Consider the following 9,805-nt stretch of genomic DNA (forward strand, 5'->3'; position numbering starts at 1 on the left):
CATTTCCAATTTTGTTAATTTGTGTAATGTCTGTGTGCCCTCTGGTTAGTCTGACTAAGAGTTTATCTATCTTGTTGATTTTCTCAAAGAACCAGCTCCTGGTTTTATTGATTCTTTGTATAGTTCCTTTTGTTTCTATTTGGTTGATGTCAGCCCTGAGTTTGATTATTTCCTGCCATCCACTCCTCTTGGGTGAATTTTCTTCTGTTTTTTCTAGAGCTTTCTGGTGTATTTTTAAAATTTTTAATGAAATAAAGTCTGCTACCTGAAAGAAAACAAAGAATGAATGAAAAGAAAAAGAGCAAAAAAAAATTGTCCTAACTAGAGTAAGATCCCAATGGCTAGAAGTAGGGAAATACTTCAATGTATATGGGATGAGAACCCAATGTATGAAGCAAACACCCATGATTTCATGCAGAGATACATATATGAATAAATGATTAAACACATGAGAGAAGAGAGACAATTTCCACATTTTAAAGAATACCCACACTACCCTGCCACCCAACTGTCTAATTCTTACATGGGCTGCAATTCATTTTCGAAGAATACATCATGGAAGCCAGGGTTGTTTTTTTACAGTAGGGAATTCTAAGTCAGCCATGTGACCAACAGTGTGATATATCCACCTGGCAGCTGGTACTTCTGATATGTGGTTTTTGTTTTGTTTTGTTTTTGTTTTTGTTTTTGTTTTGGTGGTGGTGGTTTAAATGAGACTGACCTACATAGTGTTATATATTTGAACACTAGGTTCTTAGTTGGTGAATCATCTGTTTTAGGTGTGGCCTTGTTGGAGAAGGTGTGTCACTAGGGATGAGCTTTGAGGTTCCAAATGCCTACTCTAGGCCCAGTCTGTCACTGACTTGTCATTGTTGTCTCAAGATGTAAACCTTCACTCTTGGCTACAGCTCCAGTGCCATGCCTGCCTGCCTGCTATCATGTTTCCCAACATGACGGTCACAGACTCACCCTCTGAAACTGTAAACAAGCCCCAAGTTAAACACTTCCTTTTCTAAGTTGCCTTGGTCATGGCAACTCTTCACAGCAGTAGAATAGTAACTAAGACATGTGATGAGTAGTGTTTCACCTATATATGGGTGTCCCATTTTAAAAAAAATCATGACCCCAGTCTAATCATGAGACTGAGAAGCCAAATCTTTTACATTCAGACTCTGTTTCAGAGAACCAAGCCTAAGTTTGAACTTGGGTAAATGAATAGGCTGGGTACATAGCATTAGTTTGTAAGTTATCTCCACCCTCCCACAAAACCTGACCCTAGCTTCAGTCTCCAGGTTATACAGAAAGAAACAGAAATTATGTTTATGATATGACTCCCAGTACCAGCTCATTATGTTAAAGGCCATAATAACTTTCCAATTAGATGCTTACACACTCACTCCCCACTCCTTGGCCACTTGTAGCCTTCTATAAAGGCTTGACCTGATAGATATTTGGGGCTCCACTCTCAAAAACCATCCTGTGTGTGAGCTGAGGGGCCTGAGTTAGCTTCAATTAAATAAAGACCCTGCTGTGAGTTGCATTGCCTTGACTCCTGTCTGGTTTTTTTTGGGGGGGGGCAGAGGGATTGCCAACTCCTCCCTGGCACTACAAGACAATCATTAGGCAAAACCAAATTAAGGCACTTTTTATAGAACACCTTACCAGTATTCCTCAAACTCAAGGTCATCAAAAATAAGGAAAATCTTAGCAACTGCCATAGGAGCCTAAGGAGATGGAATGAGCACTATAATGTAATATACACAGGACATTATAAATAAGCTAGTGAAATCTGAATAAACTGTGATATGTAATCAGTGAAGCTATATCGATATCAGTTCATTAATTGTGATTAAGTTTTCATAGTAATGTAAGATATTAGCAGTAATAAAAACTAGATGTTTGCACAGGTAGTTATTAAAAATAAAATGGATGGAGGCCGAGATATGGCACAGCAGTTAAGAGTTCCTACTGCCCTTGAGAGGGTCTGAGTTCAATGTCTAACACCTACATTAACTGATTCACAACTGCCTGTAACTTCAGCTCTAAGGCACCTGACACCTTTGGCTTCCATGACAACCCACACTCACTTGTCCACACCCTGACACAGAAACATAATTGAAGCTAAAGTAAATCTTTAAAAAGTAACAACAAAATAAAATAGATGACCTTATAAACTGAGGAAAGAAGCTATTCTAGGTTTGTGTATGTATATGCAAGCATATGTATAATAAAATGTGAATTTCCTTGCTTGCAACAAATAACAGCAAGAATAACAAAAATTATTATATGAGCCAGGCACAGGGGTTCACACCTGCAATCATGGACTTGGATGGTAGAAGAAGGATGATCAGAAGCTTAAGCTCATCCTCGGCTACGTGGTGAGTTTAAGGCCAACCTTTGTAACATGAGACCTTCTCTCAAAAAAAAAAAAAAAAGTAAGACCACAGGTAGCGTGTTGAGAAAACAATGGTCAGAAAGGGGCAGAGTCTCCCTATTTTGCCATATTCCTAGTTCTTTGCATGGGGTCTGGCATGAAAATGAACCTTTTATCATTATTTTTTATTTAGCTTATTTTTATGTGTTTGAGTGTTTGGACTACATGCATATGTGTGTACCACATGTGTGCCTAGGGCCCTCAGAAGTCAGATCCCCTAGAACTAGAATTTTATATGGTTGTGGGCTACCATGTAGGTGCTGGAAACAAAACCTGGGTTCTCTGCAAGACAAACAAGTCTTCTTAACCACTAAGCGATCTATCTGGTCCAAAATGAACCTACCTCACCCAGAACTAAGGGCCTGGCACTTGCTAGGTAAATGTTCTATCTTGGAGTTAAATCTCCAACCCCACAAATTGCACTTTTAAAAATACAGTGTCTCAAGTAGCTCAGTCTAGCTTCAAGTTCACTATGTGTCAAAGGATGACATTTTGACCTTCTGATCCTCTTGCTTCTACTGCCCAAGTGCCTGGGTAGAGGTATGAGCCACTACTTGTTTATACAGTGAGGGAAATCAAACCCAACAATTTCATGTATGATAAGCAAGTGTTCCACATGAATGAAAATAAATAAAAATTTAAAAAGATAAGAAACCACTGCTTCTAGGTATGGTACAGGAGAAACTTTACTATAGATATGTGGGACAGCATAGTCAGAGGTAGGGACATCTGGGAGAGTTCAGAGCGGACATGAACAGTCTGAGATGTGCTATGTTGGGAGGGGGAAAGGGAGAGGAGAACCAGGTGCAGCAATCAGGAGGCCTAAAGATACAAAAAAGGCAGGCAATCAAAATGGTTGGATTATATAGGGAAGAGTAGCCCAGTCTCCTGGCCTGGAGAGTTCAGTGTAGGGGGCTGGTTGTGCCAGCTAGGCTGGCTCTGGAACAGGTAGGGACTGAGAGATGCCAGGAGAAACTAGCATCTGCTTTGATATGCTAGGTAAGCACCTCACCCATTTGTCCTAGGTTTGAAAACTAACATTACTTAACTGAGCTACAGTCCTAGCCCTGGAAATTCACTGTTGAATCAAAGTTATGAGAATAGGGATGTCAAAGGATCCAAACAGAGTAACCCAGGGAAGAAGATGAACCAGCAGTGAGCACAATGATGTAGCTGTGTTTCATGACTGCTCCAAGATGCCATGACTTGCCAGGTCTAGCCTCATTCCTGAATTGATTGAGCCTCCTGTTTTAGGATTTCAAGGGTCTGCTTCTTCCTTTCAAACCCTTATCATTCAGTGATCAAGCAGTGTGAAAACACTCTGGACTAGTTTCTCTGTGATGACAAGACTGTCCTTTTAACTCATTGCACTCAGCCTTAGGGGATGTAGAATAGAAGCTCAGTAGATATTTATAGACTAAAAAGAGGAACAAAAAAGAAGAAACCTGTACTGGATACTTATGGCCATTTCCATTTCTCAAAGGGAAAACTGATGTAAAGAAAAGCTGTATTATTCTGGCTCCTGAGTTCATGCTCTTAACTATCATATACTAGTACAATAATGCCAAGCAGTAGAAGAAACTGCAAAAGTCACCTAATTTGGCAAAGAGAATTTTACCCATGACAGTCAAGAGAGTGGTTTTGATAGTGTGGTGCTAAAATCTAAAGCCTAGTTGAGGAAGATTAAGTCCAAGTGGAACATGACAGCCCTTTGGTAGCCCTTTCTACTTACCACCACCAATCACATAGTTCCTCTGATTGACCTTCCCAAGATGTTGCCCAAATTACTAGCATTGCAACTCACACACTGCCATATAAATGGACTGGTGATCTAGTAGTTGGCTTTCTCTGCAAAGGAGAGCTAATCTTTCCCAACTGTCTCTCACAATACTTCAAGATCTCAGTTCATATGGCTACCTGTACTCTTAAAGAACTCTCCAAGGCTGGACTCATATTTCCTGGACAGGTCTCTGGAAGCTTCCATTTAAATCACAGGCTCTCCTTGTGTGATCTGTTGAGTGTCTCTAGCAATGAGCATTTGGGACACAGCCTATCTTAGTTCTGTCCATTTTAACTATCATCTTCTAGCAGATAGAGACTTTCTGAGTTCTGTCCCCAAGTGCCTGTGGATCCCTCATTGATCCTGGGTACAGATAAATGGTGTGTACATTGTACCAGACACCCATCTGTGATTCTTCTCCCTCACAGCTCAGATAATTTTTGTTATTAGAATCTCATTTTCAGAATAATATGAACAGGCTTGCTGAGAATCAGTCATTTACCTAAAGTTCCTTGCAAAGCTGGGATTTGAATTGAACACTCTCTTTTACTTTTCATGGTCTCCTCTAGACATTCGTTAGCATACCAATAATTTTGGAAGACTGAAGAAATGGGTCAAAAAAGTAAGTGCCACCATAATGACCTAGTTTGACCCCTAAGACCCATTTGCAAAGCTGGGCATAGTGGTGTGCTCTTGTAATATCCTGGACTGGGTCTGTGACTGGCAGATCCTTGAGGTTCTCTGGTCACCCATCCTAACTTCATCAGTGAGCTCCAGGTCAATGAAAGACCCTATCTCCAAAGCCAAAGTAGATGATTCTAAGAAACAAAATCCGAGGTTGACTTCTGGCATTTACTCACAGATACATAAGTGTGTACATGTACAGGCACATTCACACACACACACACACACACACACACACATTTATTTTATTTTACTTTGCGATAAAGTCTTTACAGGCAGGCTGACTTCAAACTCACTTTATAGTCCTGACTGACCTCAAAATTTCAATCCTCATGCCTCAGCCTCCTGGGCATTATAGGTATGTGTTGCCACCATGTCCAACAAGGCTGTAAAATTTTTGAGACCAGAGAATATTGTATGTATCCAGGCAGTTTTGTGTGCTTATATTATTGTGCATATGTATTATAATATTATTCCCATGTGGTTCAAAACATTTAAATACAAGAATAGATGTTTAGAGAGGATGGGGAGCTGGAGATGCTAGACGCTTGGTTCTGAGGAGTGATTTGCAATGCAATGGAGTGAGGAAGGTCATGTGGTTCTGCCACAAGAAGATACTTGCAGTGATGGGATCGCTTACACTTGAGAAGAACTACTGAACAGCACGTGCCAGAGGTCAAGGTCCAGGTCAAACGTAGGACAGCCTCACTGAGCAACCAAAAGTGTCACTTGTACCCACGACGTTCTCAGCAACAGCAAATTCCTGTGGTGGATTTCCAGGCAGAGCTGAGACAGGCATTCTTAGCTGAAACACCAAGAGGTGGTTAAAGCAGTATTGCAACGTCAAGGTGGTGGAAGTCAAGGAAAACAGGACCCATCCACTGTTTGTGAAACTTTGGTCAAGCTTACATTACGTGTTAATAGCCTGCATCAAACCTTTTCTTATAGTCCTCCCTCAAGTATTAAGGGTCTTGAAATTTTAGTGTTGGCAATGGCTATTGTGGAACAGCAATCATGACTGTGGGTAAGAGTAGCAAGATGCTGCAGCACATTGACTATAGAATGAGATGTATCCTGTAAGATGGAAGAATCTTCATTGGCACCTTTAAGGCTTTTGACAAGCATATGAATTTGATCCTCTGTGATTGTGATGAGTTCAGGAAGATCCAGCCAAAGAATGCAAAACAGCCAGAACATGAAGAAAAACGGGTTTTGGGTTTGGTCTTGCTATGTGGGGAGAACTTGGTTTCCATGACTGTGGAGGGTCCACCTCCTAAAGATACTGGCATTGCTCGTGTGCCTCTTGCTGACGTGCAGGTGGCCCTGGGGTTGGAAGAGCAGTTGGGAGAGGAGTACCAGCAGGTGTACCTATTCTCCAAGCTCCTGCTGGATTAGCAGGCCCTGTCCAAGGAGATGGAGGCCCATTCCAGCAAGTCCTGACCCCACAGGGAAGAGGCACTGTTGCAGTTGCTGCTGTTGCTGCTACTGCTAGCATTGCAGGAGCCCAACCCTGTACCCACCAGGATGGGGAACTCCACCCCTACCTGTAGGCAGAACAACCCCACCTCCAGGCATTATGGTTCCTCCACCTGGTATAAGACCACCCATTGACCTTCCCCCTGCTTCAGGGACACCTATAGGCATGCCTCCTCCAGGAATGAGACCCCCTCCACCAGGAATTAAAGGCCCACCTCCCCCAGCAATGCATCCACCAAGACCCTAAGATAAAGTTGATAAATCTCAGCCCTTCTCTTACCCTATAATCAATGCTTCTTGTGACATTGTGTAGCCTGCAAGCTTTTTGACCCCTCTTCCTGCATTAACTATAGATAATAAATACATAGAGCAATTAAAAAAAAGAATAGACGTTTGTTCTTCAGGGGTTTTCTTATGTGTATGTTGTTATATAAGTACATACAAAGTTCTTTTGTAAAAATGGGATCACAGGGGTCAAAGACGTGACTTAGCCGATAAAGGTACTTTCTGTCAAGTGTAACAACTTGAGTTAGAGCCCCAGAACCCACACAGTGGAAGGAGAGAACTGACACACCCTCCACAACAGAAATAAATATATTTTTTTAAAGTGCTATTTTCTAACCTTTTTCTGTGCCTAACAGTTCTGTTTTGGATATAGATACATTTTCTGTTTTTATTTTTTTAAATGTAATTAATTTAGTTGGAGTGGACTTTTGGGGGGCAGTGTTTTTGGTTGTGTTTTGAAACAAGACCTAGAGCTAGGCTGACCTCAAATTCATAATCCTCACTTTTTGAGTGCTGGTATTATTATCATCTGATTTTTAAAATAATCAGTTTTGAATGACACATTGATATGGCACAACATTTTATTTCTATTGACTAACATTAACAGTTAATCTCCAGTTTTTGAAATTGGACACTAGGTGTGAGCGAGAGGCAGCAGAATGGGAAAGAGCAATTCTGCAACAGATGAAGTAAAGCTAATGAGCCCATTACCCAAGTGAGAAGAGCATGGAGCAGGTATGGATGGGTTTTCCATTTAGATAGGGGGAAACTGCCTCTTCTTCAGGGTTGGGAAGGAAGGCAAGCTCGGAGGAAGGGGAAGGACTCTGTTTTCTATCAGACGATGGGGAGATTTGGTGACAGGAGACATTTTTTTCGGTGGTGGTTGTGGGTGGGTGAATTGAGGAAGTGCTTTTGTAATCCGGGAAACGCTGTTTAGCCAGAAAGGCTAGTGCCAGAAACTGAAGATGTGTTGGAGGATCCTGGGGCCAGTGAGTGATTTCAAATTCAAATTTGAGACCCGAGGGTTGATGTAGAAATAAGGATTTGAGAAGGAAACGTTTTTGTCAGTTTTCTCTTCCAGCTTTTACTTTACTTAAGGTCTCATAAGTTTCAGGGAAGCCTGCTTCCCTTCTTTCGACATGTTTTTCTTTCCTCTTTCCTTCTAGTTCTCCTTTTTCAGTTTATAATTCCGGAAGCACTTCACGCACTGTTGGAGAAAGCCTCCTGTCAGAAAAGACTGGAAAATCCTGCCAACTGCTAAAGAACTAATAATCATTCTGCCACCAGGTGGTGCTCTCCACCCAATAGTTTGGACTTCGTACCCAAGCAGATCTGATGCTGAGGGTCAAAACCAGGGCCATGCGCTTTTCTGGTTGACTGTCTGGATCCCTAGGCCTCTTTGGTGATTTTGATGGCTGTTCAAGTTTGAAAACCTGCTGCAATAAGATTAATTGGATTGGTTCTTTCTCCTCTTTGCCTGCCGATGGGAATCCACTTCAAGTTTTGAAATCCATAGCTGAAGCTTTAGCTCTAACCAATTAAACAAGAGCCCACAGAGTGCATGACTCCCAGTCACACTTTGCTTTTGTGTTTAGTCAATTGTTGCATTTTTAGCTGTCCGGGTAATTTCAAGGTGCAGCCAAATTTAAGAGTTAGTGGGAAAAGTAGGGGAATGACCAGTCAGTGGTGGCACACACCTTTAATCCCAGCACTTGGGAGGCAGAGGCAGGTGGATTTCTGAGTTTGAGGCCAGCCTGGTCTACAGAGTGAGCTCCAGGACAGCCAGCGCTACACAGAGAAACTCTGTCTCAAAAGAAACCAAAAAAAAAAAAAAAGTAGGGGAATAATTGTCTGAGTTTTACTGGGGCTTTCCCAGTAAAGAAAGGTCTCTGACTTGAATGTTATCATTTATCCACTCCCTAAAACTTTACTCCATAATTGTAACCTTTGTTATTGGTAGAACAACGTTCTCTGTCACATGGGTGCTTACTTGGGTCTTAAGGAAGTTGAAAGCCACACAGTCAGAACAACTCAGGCCAACTGCATTCCCACCGCCGTTGTATGGAACAGTAGATCAAACGATGAATTCAGATTAGATATACAAGAAACTGGAAAGATGGTTCAGCTATTAAGCATAGTTGTTGGCCATGCAGAGGACCAGAGTGTGGTTTCCACATGGAAGCTAACAACTATCTATAACTACAGTTCCAGGGGATCCAATGCCCTTCTCTGACCTCTGAGGGTATCAGGCACACACATACCATATATATATATATACACACACACATGTATACTGTTAATTATCACCAAATGCACAAAAGTTCTTATCTCATCTGAACAATGAGTATTCTGCCAACAGAGAAAAGAATTCTACTTATAAGGAGGTATGGATCTGCTTCCTAGCACCTAGAGAGGACATGTTAAATTTTAGATTCTAATATAGCTGATCTGTGGTAGAGCCTAGATACTGTATCCCTTAACCCCACCCACCCTACCCTGTGTGGGGTGTGTGTGTGTGTGTGTGTGTGTGTGTGTGTGTGTGTGTGTGTAAGCTGAAGGACAACCTCAGATGTCATCCAAAACCACTCACCCTTTTTTGAGACAGGGTCTCTGACTGCCTGGGCCTTATTTATTGGCTAGGCTGACTGGCTGGCAAGCTTCAGAAATCCTCCTTTCTCTACATCCTCCCCTCCTTCTTGCTCTCCTAAGATGACATGAGCATTCCACTGTGCCTGCTTTTCTTAAAATGTGGGTTCTGGGAATCAAATCCCATTTCTTATACTTGTGAGACAGGTGCTTTACCAACTAGTCCATCTTTCCAGCTCTAGATACTGCATCTCTAACAAGCCTCCAGCAAATGCCAGTTTTTCTGATTCAAATGCTACAGTTTGAATAGCAATGCCCTGTCCTGAAAGCCCAGATATTGCCACCATTGTCACAGGAGACCCCAACAGCCTCCTTCTAACTCAACTCCTCTTCTTGGCCTTGATAGACCACCAATAATGATGGAATCAATGTCTTCAGTTTGACATTTTGAGGGCTCCCAAATTCAATATTACTAACACACATTCTTTTCTTCAAATTCATTAAGAAGTTTTAAGACAGGCTGCTTCCTCTTCTTTTTCCTCTTCTTCTTCTTCTCTCTC

The 9,805-nt window shown here is 41.8% G+C and overlaps 2 pseudogenes; both read left to right on the forward strand.

Moving 5' to 3' along the window:
• Positions 1–5,525: 5,525 nt before the first annotated feature.
• LOC116101364 lies at positions 5,526–5,782 on the forward strand (annotated as a pseudogene).
• Positions 5,783–5,912: 130 nt separating this feature from the next.
• Positions 5,913–6,621, forward strand: LOC116095432 (annotated as a pseudogene).
• Positions 6,622–9,805: the final 3,184 nt, after the last annotated feature.

This window comes from Mastomys coucha, chromosome X (assembly GCF_008632895.1).
Source record: "Mastomys coucha isolate ucsf_1 chromosome X, UCSF_Mcou_1, whole genome shotgun sequence".
NCBI lineage: Eukaryota > Metazoa > Chordata > Mammalia > Rodentia > Muridae > Mastomys > Mastomys coucha.